Source organism: Pinus tabuliformis, chromosome 2_1, assembly GCF_031772625.1.
Source record: "Pinus tabuliformis cultivar Carrire ecotype Pingquan chromosome 2_1, CPIR1, whole genome shotgun sequence".
Classification (NCBI taxonomy): domain Eukaryota; kingdom Viridiplantae; phylum Streptophyta; class Pinopsida; order Pinales; family Pinaceae; genus Pinus; species Pinus tabuliformis.
The window spans coordinates 611,503,101-611,525,862 of NC_142299.1; the positions used below are offsets into that span (position 1 = coordinate 611,503,101).

General features: G+C 40.3%; 1 pseudogene; it reads left to right on the forward strand.

Moving 5' to 3' along the window:
* The window catches only part of LOC149201997 (sugar carrier protein A-like), a 57,054-nt pseudogene that overhangs the window by 10,223 nt on the left and 24,069 nt on the right, over positions 1-22,762 (forward strand).

Consider the following 22,762-nt stretch of genomic DNA (forward strand, 5'->3'; position numbering starts at 1 on the left):
ATTACAGCATCTCCCAAAAGTTCTCCATGAAAAACTACTTAGAACTGGTCAAAACTGGACCATTTCACTTGCTCCATGGTCAAACTGCGATGCATCCCACCTAATGCACATAGGAAGTGCAATGCATGTTGAAAATACCTTCTATGGGGAGTGATGGATGAGAAAAGACAAGTGGCGGAGACAGTTTACGAGGTGGATGATCATGGAATCTTCCAGAAACTTATCCTGTGACACTTGCCTCTCAGAATCGCCCAAGCATGAGTAAGAGATCAATGAGATCTCCAAGTGGAATCAAGAATTATCAGAGAGAAGACACTAATCAAAAACCTAGCGCTGACCCACACCTCTGTAAATATCTATATATAGATCTCTCAACCCAGAGATCCGAGGGTTAGAGGCTGGAATTTTGTATATTGTAAGGAAGTGTTGTTGGTTTCTTGGTGCAATATCATAGTGTTGGGTGATCTAAGCTTTTCATGAGGTGAAGAAAGGCTTTCTTGCTGAGAGGATGATGCTGGGTCAGAACAATTGGTTGTAGTCCTCTTTTCTCTTTCTTGATTACCAATAAAGCTATTCAAGTTTTCCTCCACATTCTTGTATGATTGATGATTTATGCATTTGTGTGGTCAATATACATCTGGTCCTATATTTTTTATGATAATAGATCTATGTTCTTGGATAGTGTTATGTTGCTTTGATTCTACAGGTACTCTTTGAAGCTAGGTAGACAAGGAAGCAAGTGTCAAAGACCTATCAGAAGAGAGAGGAATCTAGCAAGGAACGAAGCGCAAGAAAGAGGTTGGCCTCATTCTTCCCTTATCTATTTCTCATAAAGGAAAACGAAAGTAGTTTTTAGTTTGTTTTTTTCTAAGGTAGCTACTAGCCTTAGTGGGACTAGCAGCTCTGCATAGACACTAGTTTTCCCGATAACAAAATGGCGACTCCACTGGGGAACGAATAGATTGTTTGTTTATCTACATTTGTTTACTTTATAAACTTACAGACGCAGCATGAAGTCAAGCCACCTAGCCTTCGAACTGCATTTGCTATGCAAGTGCAAAGTAGATCAATGGTGCTTCAGTCTATCTCCGGGTTTTGTTTATGAATTAAAAAATTGATTTACAAGTTCTCTAATTGTCCTCGTGGTGGCTCTAGTAACCTCCTTAGATCTACCCCTATGATTGATTTACTGATTACCACTTGCTTGGCCTAAATCCCTGAACTGAACTGCAAACTGTGACCCGGAACCCAGTCAAAGTCTCGTCCCTGGTCCAGCGCACTGTCTGTTCTGTGAACTCCACATGCATCGCACTTCTCGAGTGTATTAGGTGCATTGCATTTCAGTTTCACTGTGTTACAGGTGCGCTGATCAGACAAGGCCTTGTTCCTAAATTTTGGTTTCTGTGTTCATGCTTTTCATCTCTATTCAGGAGTTTTGCTTCCTGTAGTCAGTACACCTCTGTTTGAAACCCCTTTCCTTGTTATTATTCCACCTCCATTGTGCAAAGAACTGTAAATGTTTTTATGTATTTTTGAGTCATTTTCAGTTCTCCTTTACAATGAAGTAGCATAATTATACTGTCATTTCTTGACTTTAAAGTGTCGCAAGTGTTGTTTCAGTCATAGAAGAGAATCTGATTATTCTTGATAGTCGATTACACTGTTGCTCTTGTATTTGATTTGAGTTAGTAGTTTTTCAAGTGTCAAAAGCAAGTTTTCAATTCCAAATAACAAAGTGTCGTCATTGTCCTCATTTTGTTTTTAAAAGAAGCTTGTTAGTAATTGTTGCTTTGAAAAATAATTCAGATTTGCGCTTAGCTTTCTTTTTATCATTCACACATTAAGAAGGCTGAAAACAAATACATGCATGTGCATTTGCATTTATACTGTTTGCTGGTTTGATTTAGGACAGTACATATAGTGTGTGCTCTCTGCTCTTTGTTGAAAGAAAATCATCTCTCTTTCCTTAGTAGCTAGGATTTTCATTGCAAAAAGAAGATTAAACGACAGTTTATCATCTTAGGTTGCATTTTAGGAATTGTACATCTACATCATGCGGTGAACCTGAAAGGCAAATTTCTTAAGCAAGATCAACCATAAAATAAATTTAATGAATCTAAAAACGCTTTGGAACCTAACGCACAACATCTAGAAGTCTAGGCTAGAGACGTATTCCGGTGTCGTAAAGCCTGGTAACTGTTGTTTTCACTGTTGGTTGGGTGATTCCTCCACTTTGAGACGATAAGTGCCAATACGGACTTGTGCTCCCACGTACCGTCGAGTATATTTTGGGAGACCACAATAGGATTAATCCTTTATCCATAGGAAGCTGTGTCTGCCGCCCTATTGATCGCAATGCACTGAACACAGCGTTCGAGAAGATTGACTGCCGTACCATAAAAAGTATTCTGCAGTTTTGCGATTGGTTTGGTAATCCCTCTTTCTAGATTTCCAGAGCAGTCCCTTTCGTTCCTTTTCAGACTCCTTAACGGAAAAGGTCCATCTGAGCACTTGTCACTTCAAGCTCATTAAAAATCGAAGGCGACTAGAGTCATCTTTTGTTTTTTCTCGACTATTAAAAATTGAAAAAAAAAGTTGTGTCAAAGCATCTAAAATTTATTTTAAACGGAATAAACATCACCTTTCCTACGTTGATCTTAAGTTGAGAAAAATGGAGTCCACCAACCAAATAGTTCCCCTTGGAGGAAATCCTAGTCCCTTCTCCTCTTGGGGAGATGTTGGTGCACCCCATATGGCCACATTGTCTCTTCTAGGATTGACAATCGGCTTGCCCGTATGGCTCTTCTCAACTTCTGTCGTTCAGAACACCGTGATTCCTGAACAATCAAGTCAGCAACTAAACGATATTAGAGTTACCCCCCAACCCTCTACTTCATCCAATTCTTCCTCTCCTCCTTCCTCTTCGCTTGATGAAGATGGTAAAGCCCAAAATCAAGTAACTGAGAATAAGAAGGAGAAGAAGAAAGAGCCAAAGACGAAAAGGGGCAACCAAGCATCGTCTAGCGAAAATCCACACACTGCACCGACCAGGCCTAAATCGCCATGTGTCATTTGCAAAGGAGACCACTATCATCGAGATTGTCCTTGCATCCCTCGGATCTTAAGGGACTGGTCTCCTCGTTTGCACAATCTGGTGTCATCAACCTCTGATGATCATGTTGAGCATACACCGTCAACTAGTGAAAGTGAAGCCCCTGGACAAAAAGGAAAATATAGATTTCCTTGTAAATTTTGTGAATGCGATCACGCCGTCCAACATTTTCCCTTCTTAGAAGAAGCTAAAAGAGTTTTGGACGACCGTCCAGTTTCACCATTAAGGCTTCCTCCTGGATATAATAAACTCTTGCCGAGTTCATCACTAGTTCAAAATCTGGCTCACACGCCCTTGTGGTCGGCCGAAGCATCTATCATTGAAGATAAACCATCTGAATCCACACCAGACAAAAGTCAAAAGTTCGAGGCGGAAGTTGACCCGGTCTTGCATTCAGAAGGTCCATCTTCAGATGATACAGTCACCGAAGAGAACAAGAACAACACCGTTCAAATTCTCTTTGTAAACACAGACTCCGATGAACATGGGGCAGTCTACCCGTTCCTTTATCGCAGGAAGGAAGTTCATCAGAATCGTATCCGGCCATCTATTCGGTCCCACCTCCAAGCAACCTGGTCGTTTCCTTTGACTGGAATCTACTAGGCAGACCCCGTTTACCGGCTAGTGTACCATTTCGAATCATTGCTCAAATATATAGAATGGTCATGGCCGGTACCATCATAGATGAAGGGGCTTCTGTGAGTATCCTTTCCTCAACTGCTTGGAAAGCGCTTGGTTCGCCATCAATTTTTCCTGAGATGAGAAATCTAATAGGCTTTGACAAAGGAACCAGTCGACTGTTAGGGATCCTTCCCGATGTGCCGATAACATTGAGAAGGAAAACCGTTCGCATGAATGTAATGGTAGTCCAAGGACCCCTGGATTATAATCTACTCCTTGGATGAGACTATATTTATTGCATTGGAGTCGTCGTCTCCTCACTCTTTAGAGTAATGTGTTTTCTGCACGAAGGAAGAGTGGTCAAGTCGTAGACCAGCTTTCATTCCCCGGTTCACACATAGCAAATAGTCATATACCAACCCTAAATGGTCTTTTCACACAAGGAATGTCTCACCAATCCGCATTTTGTCCTCCTGATGAGCGTGACTGATTCGTAGGACGTGACTGAAACCCAGGGGGCATGCACCCTGGTCTGCTTCGGCAGGAAAACCTTGGGTATAGTGTAGATTTCCGCGGAGGTTATATGACTACTCTGACACACCCATCCGTTTAGGAAAATGGGATTAGGCTAGAATAAGACTCCCTCGTCAAAGTTATGTGAGTGGAGGCATCTGCGCTACTCACCTTTGTCTATTGCAGTAGACATCGCCGAGGAAGTGTTTTGTCTGTGACACGGACGGAACAATCTTTGGTAACCTGGAAATTTTTTGCTATACCTGGGGGCATGCAAACCTTTTGGCATGCAAGTGAAGAGCGACCATTTATTTTTTAAATTTACAGGTCCTCTAACCCTTTAAACTCGTAGGATTGGTCGTTTCCTAGCTTGCGTAAAGAAAGGATGCAGAGCAAAGCTTTGTAAGGTGCAAGCTTGATGAGACATCCTTATTATACGACTCGATCGAGTAGTTTTAACGTGGAATTCAAGCTCGTTAAAAAATAAACATAAGCAATGAGCAAGTGTTTCCCCCAGCATTTAAGCTCATTAAAAAATGAACCATTTTCCGGTAAATAACCATCGTGAATGTATTATCATCAGCCTTTGAAGCCTTGGTCATGTTCTCATCATCACCTCCACTATGTATTGGCTGATCATTCACCTCCACTTGATTTTTTACCCCTTTTGAGGAACAGTTGTGAAGAGTGATCCTGTTAGCCATCCTTGTGACACTGTCGTGATTGGAAAATTCCAACCCTTACCTAGAATCAACTGCTACCCGAATCTATCACTCGTTCCTCAAAGACGAGTCTCCTTTAAGCTCTTTTCAACTGACTCATAAAATATGAAAAGATTACCGAGCCATTGGCCTCTCCAGCTCGTTAAAGGGACCGAAAGTGCTATCCCTCCTTTAGATTTTAATCTTTTTGGACTTGAGGGATTATTACACAAAAAGATTGAGCGCTTGTTTTGTTCGGCTTGTTAAAGTTACCGAAAATTCATCCCTTTTGTATTATTTTATACTTTTTTCGGACTTAAGGGATTAGATGACGAAAAAGGATTTTTGGAGTTTCCTTTGTGTCCCTTTTCAGACTCTCTAAAATTGAAAAGGACCGAGTTATCTTTGTCGTTAAACTCGTTAAAACCGAATAGCGACAAACTTTTCCATAACAGACAAGAATGAGTTTCACTATCGCTAGGCTCGTTAAATCATAGCGATGGGTTTGCTTGAAGGGAAAATTATAGAACAAGCATATGTTATCCTCCTCAAGCTTGACAAAAATAAAGAGGTACTGGTCAGAAATGACTGGGGAAAAATTGGGAAGAAAACTTGAAGAAACTTTGTTGGTAGAAAGTCACTCTTGAACATGACACTTTCACTCCGCATCTGAGTCAGGTTGGGTTCTTCCATTCATTGGTCACATCACCATGGTTCCGTCACACCATCCATATTTGGGGTTAATGCTACCGATCCATCATGTCAGTGTCGCCAATATGTTCAAGAGAAGTCTTTCAGAGAATTCACCTGTGTCTCACCCACTGCAATACATTTATGCTCCATTCTTTCATGATTGCCACCCTGAACCTTATATCACCAGATCGTTTTCACCTCCATTAAAATCATTTGCTCCGTTCCGTGTCATTGATGTGGGATTCACTAAGGCCTTCCTATGATAGATCACTTCTTGTCGACATCAACTCATTATCCAAGAAGTCGATCTAGGAACAACCCTTTCAGTACTTTGAAGCTTGCATGCCTCAATGGAAATTTTCTCACTTCCGGTGATAGGTTTACATCAATGGCCTTCGATCGAAAGATTTTGCGTGGTGTTCGACGCTAAGTGTTATAGACATTTTTGGGCACTACAACCCCAAGCATGAAATTTCCATAAACTAAGGGCTCCTAAGTCCCTAAAAGTGTTGTTCTAACCCCTAAAGGAACAAGGTCAACATATTACAGCTTCTCCTAGAAGTTCTCCATGAAAAACTACTCAGAATTGGTCAAAACTGGATCATTTCAGCTGCTCCACTGGCCAAGTGCGTTGCATATCACCTAAGTACACTGTATGGGTGCGTTTCATTTCAAAAAGCCCTTCTATGGGGTGCGGTGGGCGAGAAATGACAAATGGCAATGTCATTCTGCGAGGTGGAGAGGAAATGGAAGCTTCTAGAAACTTCTCCTGTGACACTTGCCTCTCTGAATTCAACCAAGGATGAGTAAGAAATCATCAATCTCCAAGTGGAAGCAAGAACTATCAGAGAGAAGACACTAATCAAATCATAAGCTGACTCATCTCCATTACAGATATCGATATATGGATCCCTCATCCCAGAGATCCAGAGGCTGGAATTTTGCATATTGTAAGGAATTGCTATTGGTTTCTTGAGCAAACATCATATTGTTGGGTGATCTAAGCTTTGTATGAGGTGAAGAGGGGCTTCCTTGCTGAGAGGTTGATGCTGGGTCAGAACAACTGGTTGTAACTCCTCTTGGCTCTTTCTTGTTTATCAATAAAAGCTATTCAAGTTTTCCTCCATACTCTTGTATCATTGATACTGCTGCATTTGTATGGTCAATTTACATCTGATCCTAGATTGTTTATGATTATATATCCATGTCTTTGTATAGTGCTATGCTACTGTGATCTTACAGGTACTTTGTGAAGCTGGGCGTGTAAGGGAACAAGTAGCGAAAGACTATCAAGGAAGAGAGGAATCAAATCAGGAGATTAGCGCAAGACAGAGGTTGGTCTTTCTGTTCCTCTCTATCTATAATTCATAAAGGAAAAACGAAAGTAGCTTTACTCTATTTGTTTCTAAGGAAGCTGTCACACCTTAGTGGGATAAGTAGTTCTGAGTAGACACTTTTCCCTGTAACAAAATGGCGACTTCGCTGGGGAAGAATTAGTTTGTTTGTTTATCTTCCTTGTTGTCTATTTCATAAACTTACAAGTAGCATTCGAACTGCATTTGCCATAGCAAATGCAAAGTAGATAAATGCTACTTCAGTCCATCTACGGGATCTGTTTATGATTTAAACAACTGATTCACAAACTCTCTGATTGCCCTTGTGATAGCTCTTAGATCCTCCTTAGATCTACCCCTGATTGTTGAGTTACTGATTACCTTTTGCTCAGCCAAAACCCATGAATTGAACTGCAAACTGTGACCCGAAACCCAAATAGAGTCTCGTTTCTGGCCCAGCGCATGTACTGTTTAGAGAATCTGAACTTCAGTGCACTTCCCGAGTGGAGAAGGTGCGCTGCATTTCAAATTCCTTGTGTTAAAGGTGCACTGATCAGACTAGGCTTTGTGCAGTTTTGGTTTCTGTGATTCATTCTTTCCAGTTCTATTCCTGAATTTTGCTGCCTGTGATCACTATATGTCTATTTGAAACCCCTTTTCCTTGTTGTTATTCCGCCTCCTTTGTACAAAAGAACCGTAAATGTTTTTGTGTGTTTGTTAAGTCATTTTCAGTTCTCCTTTGCAAAAGTAGCATAATCGTACTGTCGTCCTTTGATTTGAAACTGTCACAAGTGTCGATTTCAATCATAGGAAAGAGTTTGATTGTTGTTGATGGTCGATTATCCTGTTACTATTGTTTTTGGTCTAAATTTGTAATTTTCTAGTGTCAAGAGCAAGTATCCATTTCAAAATCGTAAAGTGTTGTGATCGTCTCCATTTTTGATCTCGAAAAGAAACTTGTTGATATTTGTCGCTTGAAAATAAATTCAGATTTGTGCATCAACTTTCTTCTTATCATTCATATACTAAGAAAGTCGAAAACAAATACATGCATGTGCATTTGCATATAGACAGTCTTATTGGTTTGATTTAGGAAAGTGCATTTAGAGTGTGCTCTTTGCTCTTTGTGAAAAGATTATGTCTTTCTTTCCTTAGTAGCTAGGATTTTCATTGCACAAAGAAGATAAAAAGAGTGTTTATCATCTTAGATTGCATTTTAGGAATTACATCTACATCTCACGGTGAACCTAAAAGGAAAACTTCATAAACAAGATCAACTATAAAACAAAAAATTCAATGAATCTAAAAACGCTTTGGAACTTAACGCACAACATTCAGAAGTCTAGGCTAGAGACGTATTCCGGCGTCGTAAAGCCTGGTAACTGTTGTTCTCACTGATGGTTGGGTGATTCCTCCACTTTGAGACGATAAGTTCTAGTACGGACTTGTGCTCCCACGTACCGTCGAGTATATTTTGGGAGACCCCAATAGGCTTAATCCTTTATCCATAGGAAGCCGTGTCTGTAGCCCTATCGATCGCAATGCACTGAACACAGCATTCGGGAAGATTGACTGTCGTACCATAAAAAGTATTCTGCAGTTTTGCGATTGGTTTGGTAATCCCTCTACCTAGATTTCCAGAGCAGTCCCTTTCGTTCCTTTTCAGAATCTTTAACAGAAAAGGTCCATCTGAGCACTTGTCACTTCAGGCTCATTAAAAATTGAAGGAGACTAGAGTCATATTTTGTTTTTTCTCGACTCTGAAAATTTGAAAAAACAAGTTGTTTCAAAGCGTCTAAAATTCATTTAATTCGGAAACATACTTCCCCTTTATTTTTAGTTGATCGAGTAATCCACAATCGTGGAAGAAAGTCAATTGAAACCATGTCGTTCGCGGAGGCTAACGAGTCAACCGTCTTTGTCTCCAGAATCGAAGCTAGTACAGACAAAGTGAACTCGTTTAACCGGTTCCAAATCTCCTTTTAAAGTTAGAACAAGTGTTCCAACAACATCAGAGACCCCGGTTACTCCAAACATTTCTGGAATCCCCACCTCTACAGAAGAAGTTCAGCAGCCACAGAAGGACAGTAGTACTGATCCTAGTCTGAGGGTAAACACTTGTGTTATCGAACCAGTTCCATCTAAACTTGGTTCGGAGAGTCTTGCTCCTCAAACATCTGTCACTACCAATTCCATACCTTCTTCGGCACCAAAAATATTCTACAGACCTGACGGTCTACCCCTTCCACCTGGTCTGATTGCCATAGAAGAGATTGTGGAAGATCCTCCAACTAGTACTCCATCGCAATTTGAAGTCGGGATCACTCTGTATCCTTCTTCATCAGAAGTTAGTCTACCGCCAGCGGAAGCTCCTGTAGAATCGCTAGGTAATCTTTTGGATAGACTAGAAATGTCTGAACAACCGTCAACATCTAGGACTGTGTCATCTGACACAGCAACGACAGAACCCCCTGCTATCACTCCAACAATGTTTGCCGGTATACCATTTGTTCCAACTAGCTCTCAATCACTAGAAGGAGCCCACTAAGGGGCCATTTCGACGGTATGGTCTGTTCTTGTTTGCTCATCCCGAATAATATCCGGGAACTCTTATGTTGAGTCTCAACAAATTGATCGATTTAGAGGTCAATTTAGGCAGTCTGGCCCTCAAGGGAAAACCATTCCCTTGAGTTCTGGATTACCACCGTATGGGGGGTAGTATACCATTTTGTTATCCCCTCCGGGGGGACAACATACGGGAGTTCACAACAAAATTCGGGTTATGTTGGAATTACTTCTAGCGGTTGGGTACCAATACTACCTTAACAATCAAGAGTTGTATACTCGATGCAACAATGCTTACCTATGTCAAATATACCAACTTCGCCAGCTATTGTGACGATGTTGCAAGTTCAAGCGCTGCCTGTTGTATGCCAACCTCAGGTTTCTCAGGTTGTAATGCAATAGCCCCTTGACCCTGCGACTCAACCACAATCGCCGACAGGTGGAATGACACAGGTTCAGACGGGTACGATTACCCCTCATCTTGGTCAAACTGTTAGTATCGGGAAACAAAACATGGCTTCACAACCATGGCTAGTAGAATACCAACAACCGCAATTCCAACAAGTATACCAAGTTTTTGAGCAACAAATCTTTGCAAATAGTGGATAGCCGTATATTCAAAATGGTCAAAATCAACCATTTTACAATGGTCATACCCACCAACCTTACTAAAGTTACCAGCATCAAATGCATTATGCCGATATGCAAAGACCAACTGCTCAGGCAATCCCATCTTATCCTGGGTATGCTTCACCTAACCTAAATCAACAGTTACCCTTTGTGGCAACTTTAGAGTTACTTGATTTAAATCGGTTAACAAACAATCCAATTTCTTACGCCCTTTGGTGGCCGGCTATTCCGCATAAACTTCCATCAGATACTCCTAAATTTAATGGAAATCTGGGGGAAGATCCGTCGAATCATGTGATGACCTTTCATCTCTGGTGTTCATCAAACACCCTAAATGATGATTCGATAAGGCTTCACCTTTTTCAGAGGACGTTAATTGGTCTGGCGGCAAAATGGTACATCGAATTTCCTAGAGCTTCATTCAACAACTTCAGTACCTTAGCCACAACCTTTTTAACCCATTTTCAATTACCAATAAGGTGTGAAACGGGAACGAAACTCCTTACCAACCTCAAACAGACGACGACCACTCACATATCTGATCATATACATGAGTGGCGACGTCATCGTATAATTGTAAAAATGTATGTTCCCGATCAGCTCTTAGTTGAATGGTTTATCAAGTCATTACTACCTTCCATCACGGAAGATGTGGCAAAGGGGGGAGTCGTAATAGAGGAGCAAGTAATCGCTCGTGCACAATATTTGGACTTGATTTACACTCAGTCTGGCACGCTCTATGATAAAATACCTGACGCCCCTAGACCGGAATTCTCAGTTCCTCCTCCTCCTAAATCAAACAATGACTCTCATGTCGGCGATGGCGTGATTGGCGCAACAGACATGAAATTGACAAAGGCTACATCCAAAAATGCCCATAATATTTCAGGTCAAAATGCAAAAGATGAACTTCTTGCCTCGGAAGTAAATGCCGTATCGATAGATAAAGGCAAAGAAACCAATCAACCAGGGGGAAAGAAGAAAGGCAAAGGGAAGAAGAAGAAACAAGAGGAATCATCACCTGAAAAATCTTCTACAAACCCTCTGGAAACAGGAAACCAAAAAATCCATGCTTTATATGCAATGAGGATCATTGGACCACAAATTGTCCACACAGACCTGAGCTTAGAAAATTCTTCAAGAATTCAAAAACCTCTGCAGTGTTAACTGATCCGTTTCCAAATCCAGGAACAAATCTGGTTGAGAGTGGAAATGCTTCCCCGTCTCAAGTGCTAATGTTGTCGGTTTCAAAACAGCAAAATGATTCTTTGATATCGACAAGGAACAAAGATTATGGGAATCCACAGCTGTCGAACAACAAGGATAAAGATCAACCTAGTAGTTCGACAACAACTTCGACAGAAGTTGCACCGCCCATCATTCCTGAATTGACAATAAAACCACCAAAGGGAGTAGTACACAAGTCAACGTTTAATCCCCGCGCTAGAGTGGCACAACATTATAATATAGTGGAAGATTTGGCCCAATCGCCATCCGCTATGTCGACTCTTGAAGTACTACAAAATTGCCCATCCCAAAAGCAGGCTTTATTATCAGCCATTGGTGGGATAGACCCAAAGGATTCCAATCTTGTATCCTTCGATCATAAAGGATACGATCCTCAATTACCAGCTCAACTAGCTTTCCTTGTTCAAGTGAAAGCCCTCAACAAAACTGTTCATCGAATAATTATTGATGAGGGGGCATCTACATGCATTATGTCGATGAGCTGCTGGAAAACTTTAGGATCTTCAACCTTGTCGCGATCTTCGACGACATTAAAAGCATTCGACGGAAGGACATATTCCCCATATGGTATTCTAAGTAACTTGAAAGTTGAATTAGGAGGGAAAATAGTAGAAATAGATGTTGAAGTAATCGATGGAAATCTCGATTACAACATCCTACTAGGAAGACCATGGATATATGCTATGGCTGCCATTGTGTCGACCTATTTTAGGAAGATTGCATTTCCCTTCCAAGGAGGGATTACAATCGTCAATCAACAAAACTTCCTCCCCAATGGTTCTCAAGTTATAGGAAGCATCCCTATGATCCATGGAAGCCCCCATTCGCTTCAAAATATCGGAGTATGCCTACTAAAAGATCCTATATTAATGGGAACTTTCGCCTTTCCACCTCCAATCCATCTGGCGGAAGTAGCGTCGGTAGGAACCTGCAATATGATATCTTCTAAAAAGATCTCAGAAAATGATATCGACTTGGATCATGCAATGGTTTTGTCTCCAAGCCCAACAGAAATATTGTAGCAATCAATGTTCCTAGCATGGATGGCAAACCCAAATCAACGCTCATCAAGCATTTGGATAGATAGGTCTGAGGAATATGGTACCCCTTCAGATCCTTGGTCACAAGTGCATGACACCGACGAAGGAATTGTTCAACCAATGGTAATTGAAGGAGCACCATGGAATGATTCCCACCATCGTTACCTTCTTCCGGATTGTAGAGAAGATACTCCTGATAACCTATATCATCCTTCAGTTTTTGATTTTCTATCAAATACTGTAAACACGGTGGATTCCGAGCGAAACTTGTCTAACATTGAAGAGACTATCTCCATAAATATCTCGACCAAAACAGATGTTGTAGAGAATATTTATGTTGGCAAATGTTGTTCTCCTTCAGAACTTGAAACATATGACGCTCTTTTTTGCGAATTCAGAGATGTCTTTGCTTGGTCATATAGTGAAATGCCAGGCATTGACTCGAGTATCGTTGAACACGAAATTAAGATGTATCCAGATGTCAAACCAGTACGACAACGGCTATGGCAGGTGCACCCCAAGAAAGCCGCTGCCATTAAGGAAGAAGTTGAGAAACTTCTCCATGCTGGTTTCATTTACCCGGTTCCTCTAACCGATTGGGTATCAAATATTGTCCCTGTTATGAAAAAACAAGGAACAATTAGAGTGTGTGTTGGTTATAGGGATGTAAATAAAGCTTGTCCAAAAGAAAACTACCCTACACCCTTCATCGACAAGATAATTGATGAATGCGCCGGATGCGAAATATTTTCATTCATGGATGGATTCTCTGGGTATAATCAAATAAATATCCACCCACAGGACCAGTCAAAGACTACATTTATTTGTCCATGGGGCACATTCGCATATCAAAAATTACCCTTTGGTTTAAAGAACGTAGGGGCGACATTTCAGAGGGCAATGAATTATGCCTTCCATGACATCAAAAACATGATTCAACCATACCTCGACGACCTTTCGGCTCATTCGCGAAAGCGGGCTGATCACCCGCAACATTTAAGAGCGATATTTCTACGTTGCCAACACTACAAGATACGACTCAATCCACACAAATGTGTATTTTGCGTCAGTTCTGGTCATTTACTTGGCTTCGTAGTCTCAAAAGATGGGATTCATCTTGACCCATGTAAGGTTCAGGCAATCATAAATTTGTGTCCACCTTCAAATTTGCTTCAGATTCAGAAACTCCAAGGGAAAGCAAACTTTCTAAGGAGGTTCATTCCAAATTACGCCGAACTTGCTAAAGGTTATACACGTCTTTTGAAAAAGGAAGTACCCTTTGTCTGGGATTAGGTTGTGCAAGCTTCCTTTGATGCTTTAAAAGAATCCCTAATGAAAGCATCATTAATGTATGCTCCTGATTATCAAAAAGACTTTAACCTGTATCTGGCTGCAACGGATATGACCATCGCAATGGTTTTAGTTTAAGAAGACAACGGAATCGAACATCCTATATATTATTTAAGTAAGAACTTAAATGATACAGAAAGCAAATATTCTTATGTTGAAAAGCTAGTGCTCGCAGCTGTACAAGCGATACAGAGATTTCGACACTATGTCCTCTTTCGGAAAACTACCATTCTGTCAGATTACAACCCCATGACTTATATATTGTCGTGATAGTTGCTGGGGGGAAAATATTCAAAATGGATAGCAATCCTACAAGAGTTTGACCTGGAATTTGTAAAATCCAAGTCAAAGAAAGCTCTAGTTTTCGCAGAATTATTATGCGATCTCCCATCATCGTCCAACGACGAAACATCCGAAGAAACAATAGTGGATGAAAGTTTGTTTCTGATACTTCAAGCAATGAGTGGTATGGAGATATAATAATTTATCTCCAAACCCAAAAATATAGGCCAAACACCTCCCGCTCCGAACAAAAACGTATTCGATACCAAGCAAAAGACTACATGATCGTCGGTGATACACTTTACCGTCGCGGTATCGATACAGTTCTGAGAAGGTGCCTCACGCATGAGGAGGCAGAAAAAGTCTTGAATGATTGTCATTCAGGCACATGTGGGGGGCATCAATCCGGTTATGCTACAGCGCAAAAAATATTACGAGCAGGATACTTCTGGCCAACAATGTTTAAAGATTGCATAAACGCAGTCAGAAGTTGCCATGCTTGTCAAATTTTCGATAGCAAAACTAGAAGACCACCTGCACTTCTGCAGCCAATAGTTGTTGTCGGGCCATTTACCAAATGGGGCATCGATTTCAGGACATGTAACCCCACTTCGACCGGGGGGCATGGGTATATCATAGTCGCAGTTGACTATTTTACCAAATGGGCCGAGGCGATGCCTACATTAGATAATACTGGTGAAACAGCTGCCCTCTTCTTTTACAATAATGTAGTCGCCAGATTCGGCATACCACAAGCATAGTCACAGATCATGGATCACATTTTCGCAATCACATGATGGTCGAATTAGCTGCCAAACTAGGGTTGTCTCACGACAGCTCTACTCCATATTATCCGCAAGCCAACGGACAAGTTGAAGCAATCAACAAGGTCTCGAAACACATGCTGCAAAGGATGATTGGAGTTCAAAAAATAAGATGGCACCTAATCCTGTACTCAGCTTTGTGGGCTTACCGAACATCGGTAAGGAACGCAACCAGGTTTACGCCTTTCCAATTGGTATATGGCCTGGAACCAGTCTTACCAATCCAGTGCGAAATCTCGTCCCTCAAACTCGCAATTGATCTCCTCCCCGGAACTTCAGAAGAAGAAGCTCGTTTCTTGGAACTAATCCAATTGGATGAAACCTGTCGTGATGCCGCTCTGGCTAATGAAGCCCATAAGAAACGAGTCAAAGCACAGTTCGACAAAAATGCCAAACCCCGTGTCTTCTCAGAATGTGACTTGGTCTTGCTTTATGACCAAGAATCCGATAAATTGGGAGCAGGTAAATTTAAGTCTTTATGGATGGGCCCCTATATTGTTAAGCGAGTGTTGTCAAAAGGAGCCTACGAGTTAATGGATTATGACGGAATTCCACTGGCGCAACCTCGTAATGGGTTGTACCTCAAGCGTTACTATGCGTAATTCAGTATGGTAACCTGTATGCTTTTGTTACGTTTTTGTTTTCGCTAAAGTGTTTATTTTGGTCAAGTAATCCACTTTTTACATTTATTGTAGATGTCAAACCTATTGGAGTCATGTGCTGGATATGCTGACGGAGCGAGTCGTAGTTCACGGAACCTATCTTCCGCGGCCTGCGCCATTTTTGATCCAAGCGGCGAGTTAGTAAGTTTCAGAGGGCTATGTATTGTGTTATCACTAGAATCTATAGTTCATGTATATGTTAATTATCCATAAGTTTTTATAAAGTCTTGAGGTCTTGTAAATAAGTTTGTTAACTTATGTCAATTTCAAATTTTGAAATTCAAGAGTTATGAATGAAATTCGTGTAAAGGCAAGGGCATTAGTCATCTTCCATCATGGTTAGTTATGTCATGTCATGTCATTGGTACTTGCGCAGTTTCGCAGCGCGGGTATGATCTCTTAGGTACTTGCGCAGTTTCGTAGCGCGAGTGTGATTGGTCAGTTCTGCTGCTAAATAATGTTTGCGTGTTTTCGTAGCGGCCCGTTTTCCAGCGATTTCGTAGCGCATTCCTTTAAATTTGAACTGCCCGCGCTACGAAATCGGGGTTTCGGGCTGTCTAGTCTAGTTTTTTTTCTGGAATGTCTAATCCGAGAAGTGGTGAGTCACGAGTCCGGTTATGATTGTTTCCTCACACCATTTACGTGTCATGATTAGCCATTACTTTGCCATCAGGTCTGATTTCATTGAGTTAGGTGTCAGTTTGGAGGACGTTATAGGAAGTGGTCATTCCATAATGTGTTTTTCATAACATATGAATGTCTTCTGCTCTATGAAAAGCGTGAGCTTTATTCTAAACAGACTACTGCAAGCGAGCCTGATTTCTACAGCCAAAGAGTGTTATCGTGCTGCAAACCACCGTCATTTCCTTGTGTAGAATTGGGCAAAGAAACATGGAAAGAAAGGAGCACCGTTCGGGTAGATGTGTGAGAACAGAGCCGGAGGGATTAGATGTAACCCTCAGGGATGAGGAAGTAGCAAAGGCGTTCAGAGGTGCTGGTTGTTGGCGGTTCTGTGAAAAACTCAAAGGTGGACATGCAGAAGTGACCAAGGCATTTGCAATGAACTTCACGGGATTAAATTCAAAGGTGGCCATGCTGGAGTTTCCGGTTTCCCCTGAAGTCATTTCTACAGTCACAGAAATCCCAAGAGGTGGCCAAGAATGGTTCAAGAATTTCAAGTTTGATATGGGTCCATGTAAGGAGTTCTTAAAGGCACCATATGTAGACGAAGATCTTGCTAAAGCTGTCCCAAGGAGCTATCTTAAGGAGAATTATGCTACATTATTGACATGCATCCAGAGGTACTTGACATGTGAAGGTCGGTACAACAAAGTCTACTCATATCATTTCAGGTTGCTACTACACTTCACTGGTAAGAGCTCAATAGACATCCCTTTTTACTTATTCAGGAGTATTTCTAAGATGTGTGACAAGATTTAGTTGAAAAAGGAAGCTTATGAAACATCTCTTTTTCATCATGGTCTGGTTAAATTATTGGTGTTGGATAGCCTACATAAAATTGGTAAAGACTGGGATTCGTTTGTATTCATGGCCGGTTTCCCTAGTAAAACGGGCCTCACTCCATTACCTGTAAGAGAAAGGGAAGATAGGAGTGAGGATACTACTTTGGCTGAGATTAGGAAAGAAATAACAGACCATAAGAAGCCCAAAGCTAAAACAAAGAAGCCAGAGAGGTCTGTAACAGTCAAAGAAACACCTGAAGCATCAACAAAGAAGACTCCTAAGTTAGCAGTTAAAGAAACTCCTGAAGCATCAGTAGTCAAAACTTCAAAATCATCTAAAGTATCTGAAAAAGAAGCTTCTAAGTTGCCTCTTAAAGAAACACCAGAATCATCTAAACAGAAGACTCACAAAAGAAAAGATGAAATTAAGTCTAGTGAAGTTGAAAGAGTTTCCAGAGTAAGAACTAGAGGCCAGCTGAACAAAGAAAAAGGAAAATCAGCTCATGTGGAAGAGAGTCCTGTTTCTAAGGGTAGTTTAAATGATTTGTTGGAAGCCATTGAATTAGAACAAGAACATCCAATTCAAGTTGAACCACTTGAAATAGAACCAGATCAATTGGTGTCACCTATGCATATTGATCTAACACAATCTTCACCTGAGAGTTCTAAGAAGTCAAAGGCATCCAAAAGGTTAAAGTTTGAAGAACCAGGTGAAGAGTATGCCTTTAAACCTCGCAGACCAATGACTAGGAGGTAAATGAAGGAAGCAGAAAAGGCTCAAAAAGAGAAAGTCCCTTCAGACATGCCTAGGACAGAGGCACTTGAAATCTTCTCTGGAATAGTCCAAGCAGTTAAAAACAAGAATAAGGACAATAAGGTGGTTATTAGTCAAAGTGGAAATGTGGATGCCATTAAAAAACAAGCTGGAGCAAGTAAGGAGATACCTCAGGTTCATAATATTTTTAAAGAGAAGGCAGTGAGATATACTAGTTATAAGAAAGCTGTGATGAAAGGTAAAACAAGTTTGATCAGTCAAGCTAGTTCGGTATCTGACGCCTATGTATGGACAGTACCAGCTCTAAAACAGGCAAAAACTATGAAACAAATGAATGCAAGTCTAAGAGCACAGAACAAGAAGTTGAAGGAGGAAGTCATCAGCCTGAAAGAAAAGCTAGACAAGCTAGCTAAATGATTCAAGGAGGAATGTGTTTTCTCAAATTTTGATATATTTTGGGCCATTGTCTTTTTAAAAGTTTTTGAGACTTTTTTGTGTCTTCACACCTGTATGGAAAGACTAAAGGAATCATAGATTTGAAATATTGCTGTTTTGAGGTTCATATATTTAATTTTGATGACCTACAGCAGTTTCGTAGCGCGCTACGAAACTGCTGTAGATGACTGGTTAGGTTTAAAGCTTGAGTTGGAATGCTGAGATCAGCATATATTTAAAGAGATGGTTTAATATCAGCATGTAGACTATAGAAGATCAGTCAGATATTTTGAAAAGGAGGCCAGGTGTAAATATTCAAAGAAAAAGCCGAAGTTTTGTCTTTTGCCTAAAAGTCACTTTATCTCCGAAATTTTAGGGTTTGGATAGAGCTGCTGAGGTGTTAAATGATACACTTGTCCAGTTGTGGGATGGCTGGGTTATGAGTTCTCTTCAGTCACACGGGACTATCCAAGGTTTAAATGGCTTAAAGATGGATCATTAATATATGAACACCGAGGGGAGGCAGCAACCAAGAATATAGGCTTCATTTTCTTTTCGGTTGTTGAGTCATCTATGCATCAAGTATCCGGAGCTGTATGTACATTGAATCTGTTTTAAGCTTGGATATGGTTATTATTGCAGTACTACAGGTGGCAAGCTCTAAGGACACAGCAGGGTATACAAGGAAGAAGACTTAAAGTGCCAATATGATGGAATCCTCTGTTTTCGTAGCATCATATCTCTTGTAATAAATTAGTTTGTTTATGTTATTGTTAAGGTCATTTATGTCAAAGGCCCGAGCTCCCTTCATGCTTGATGAGGAGTCTCGTACAGCAGTGTTTTGATAGGCTATATATAGGAATAACTTAGATGTAAAAAAGGTTGGATACTTAATAGAAAAAGTGTGTTGTTTTGGGCCACTGTAAGTTCCTTTTTGACAGTAATAGTTAAACAGAGTTATTCTCTTCTCAAGATTCTCGAAGGATTGTCATGGTCAAATGAAGTGATGATGTGTTATACCTTATGTTATTTTATGGTTTTGTTGTATGCAATCACTCAGAATTCATACTTATATGCTCTGACTTCCTGTGTATACAGCAAGCTATGTGTGGTGGAATATGTTTGACTTGTAATGCTAAGAGCCTTGATTTCTATGAGTTCACTGTGTTTTTCTTGTTTACTTGATATTATAGACTCCATAGCCCAATGAGATATCTTTTGGTGTGTTTCCAACCAGTTATGCTTTCATTAAATCTATTGTACAAGAGTTAGCCCTCTTATCAACATTCAAAATCAATAACCTTTTCTTGAGAGAGCCCTCTCAGGCTAGGGAGGCTAATCCTTAGTCAAAAGCTTGGTCTGAAATAGTTACACAGAGTCTACCTGATCAGCAGCCCTTCAGTGCTTGATTTTGTGATAACATTTTGGTGCGTCTGCCGGGAGCTTAAGATTGAATTTCTGAAGGTAGCAGGAGTTCAAATGATTTTCGAGGCTGCATTCTACCTTGGTGACTCCATTTGTTATTTTAAAGTTTAAAGGTGGCTTCGAAAGGAAGGTACACAAGGAGTAACCCTGATCCAAATCCACCTAGTCCTGTGGAAAATTCGAATATCATCTCAAGGAGTAAACAAAGATTCTCTGACATACCAGGTACTTCAAGTATTTCAAAGTCATTATTTACTGAGTTTTCTAGAAGTCTTGAGAACAAACTTGTGGATGATAAGGTTCAAGAGGTCATATTAAGGTCTGAAAATGAAGAAGAAGTAATAGGCATTATCTTGGATTTACAGAAGAGAGGTATTGATACCTCTTCTTTAATTTCACAAAAAGATAAAGAGGAGTTTTGGGAAATTGTTTCTTCTGAGCTTTTGTTAGAAAAAGAAGATTTAAAACAGCTCAAGGAGCTTGATCCTTTTGAAATTCTGCTTAACTCAAACCTTGGGTTACCTCTCCCAAATTGGAGCTCTTTTGTTGGTGGGTTACAAAGTCCTAATAGTCCTTTTCGTACTCATATTTTGTCCTCAGCTTCTGCAAGTCCAAACAGTCCTCAACTCACATCTCATACTAGTCCTGGTCATAGCATACCTATTGTTGCTGTTCCTCCTTTCATCATGGCTGTACCTGCAAGGTATGCGCCTTTGGCCCTCCCTGCTGTTTTGCATGACTTACCAAATAAATATGCTTCTAAGATTCCAACCTGGGGAGGGGATGAAGACATTACAGCTGAAGAGCATGTAGATAGATTCAATGACTTTATTGATAGGTATGAAGTAGATGATGAAGATGTCAAATTGAGATTATTTGCTCAGTCCTTTATTGGGGAAGTTAGGAAATGGTTCAAAGCCTTGGGAGCTGGTAGTATTCACAGTTGGATTGAGTTTGAAGATAGTTTTTTGAGAAAATGGGGAAATAGAACTAATCCAGTACAGGCCCTCACTGAATATAATAATTTGAGAAGAGCCCCAGATGAGACTATTCAAAACTTTTCTAAGAGGTTCAATAAGATTTACAATTCCATTCCAGCTCACTTAAAACCTCCTGGAGCCCTGGCCCAACTAAGATATGCTGAGTCCTTTGAATCTGATTTTTCTCTCTTACTCAGAGAAAGAGAGTCTGCTACATTGGCTGATATGCAAAATGATGCTATCAAAGTTGAAGTAAATATACTTGCTGCTAAAAAGTCTAAGATGGCTAAGACCAAAATTAAGGAAGAGGAGAGGCCCTCTACTTCAGCTCAAGATGAAAGATTTGAAACCATGATGAAGACTATGGAAAAGTTAATGGACCAATTAGCGCTTGGGAATAATGCTGCTCCTCAAGCACAACAAGAACCTCGGTTCAGAAATCCCCAGTTTAGAAGGCCACAAAATCAACAAAGGCCAAGGGAAAATAGAAATCAGCCAGCTGATCCTCCTGTAAGACCTCCATTTCAGCAAAATATGGTAGATGGTGAGGAAGAGACTGAGGAACCAGAAGAAGCTATTCATTGTCTTGGTGAAGAAGATTCAGAAATCTTTTTAACAAAAGAAGAACATGATGAGTCTAGTCAACAAAAAGTTGAAGAAGAACCTTCAGATTTCCTAAAGGGTTATCAGCATGCCATATTTGAAATTCAGAAGCAATATAACCTCAGAAATCGAGATGTCCCCATTACAGCAAATAAGGGTCAGCCTAAGAAGAATATTCCAAAAGCAGTGGAAGACAAAAAAGAAAAGCCAAAACAAGCTGAAGAAAAAGGTGATGCTCCTATTGAAAAGAAAGAGAATCAAGCTCTTGTTCTTCCTAAGGAAGTTGAGAAGTCTACTCCAGGATTCAATATAGAAAATGAGATTTCTAAAATTAAAATATCAGTCCCATTTAATGAACTTTTGAAAGTAAACAAGTATAGAAGCAAGATTGTGGAAATGCTTAATTCTCCCCCGGGAGGAGCTGATATTTTAAATTTGCAAGAAGACAATCCTATCATTTGTTTGGGCCCAAGGCTGGAAGATGAGCAGAATTCCATGGCAAATTCTCTTGCTGTAGCAGCTAGTCTTTTTGTCATTCCGAAACATGCTTCTGACAGTTATGCAGTCAAAGTCCGCCATAGGCCAGTGATCCCTGACAATATCCTAAATTGGCAAGTATTTGAAGATGACCAGCAGGTGAAAAGTTTCTTAGAGTTGAAAGGAGAATTTGAGAATTGTCAAATTGATCAGCAAAACATGTTAGTGGAAACAAAAGAAAAGTCTGAGGTGTTGCAGCTGCAAAATAACCTTATTCCTAAGGGTCTGATTCCACTTGAGAAACTTTTTGATCAGAATGATGTTTTTAAGGCGCCAAGATTGCAGGCAAATGAAGAAGAGATAGAAAACTGCAATCTAGGTGATTTAGTAGCGCCTAAATTGATCAAAATTTCAAAATTTTTATCAGCTGATCTAAAGGTTAAGTACATTGATCTGATGAAGAAGTTTATTGATGTGTTTGCTTGGAATTATACTGATCTCAAACAATATGATTCCTCAGTTATACAACATACAATCCCCATCAAGCCAAATGAGAAACCTTTTAAGCAAAAATTGAGAAGAATAAATCCTCTGCTGATGCCATTAATTGAGAAAGAGGTTAAGAAGTTGTATGATGCGAAGATTATTGTTCCTATCAGATTTTCAAATTGGTTAGCCAACTTGGTTCCAGTGAGGAAAAAGAACAGAGAAATAAGGATTTGCATAGACTTTAGGAATTTGAACAAGGCTTCACTCAAGGACAATTATCCTCTTCCTAAAATGGATCTCATGTTGCAGAATATTGTAGGTTCTCAAAGAATGTCAATGTTAGATGGCTTTTCAGGATACAATCAAATCCTTGTTCATCCAGAGGATCAGGAGAAGACAGCCTTTACTACACCATGGGGCACATTTATGTATGCCAAGATGCCCTTTGGCCTCATGAATGCAGGGGCGACTTTCCAAAGGGCTATGGACATTGCTTTTGCAGAGGAGAGAGATAAATCAGTTGTGGTATACCTTGATGAT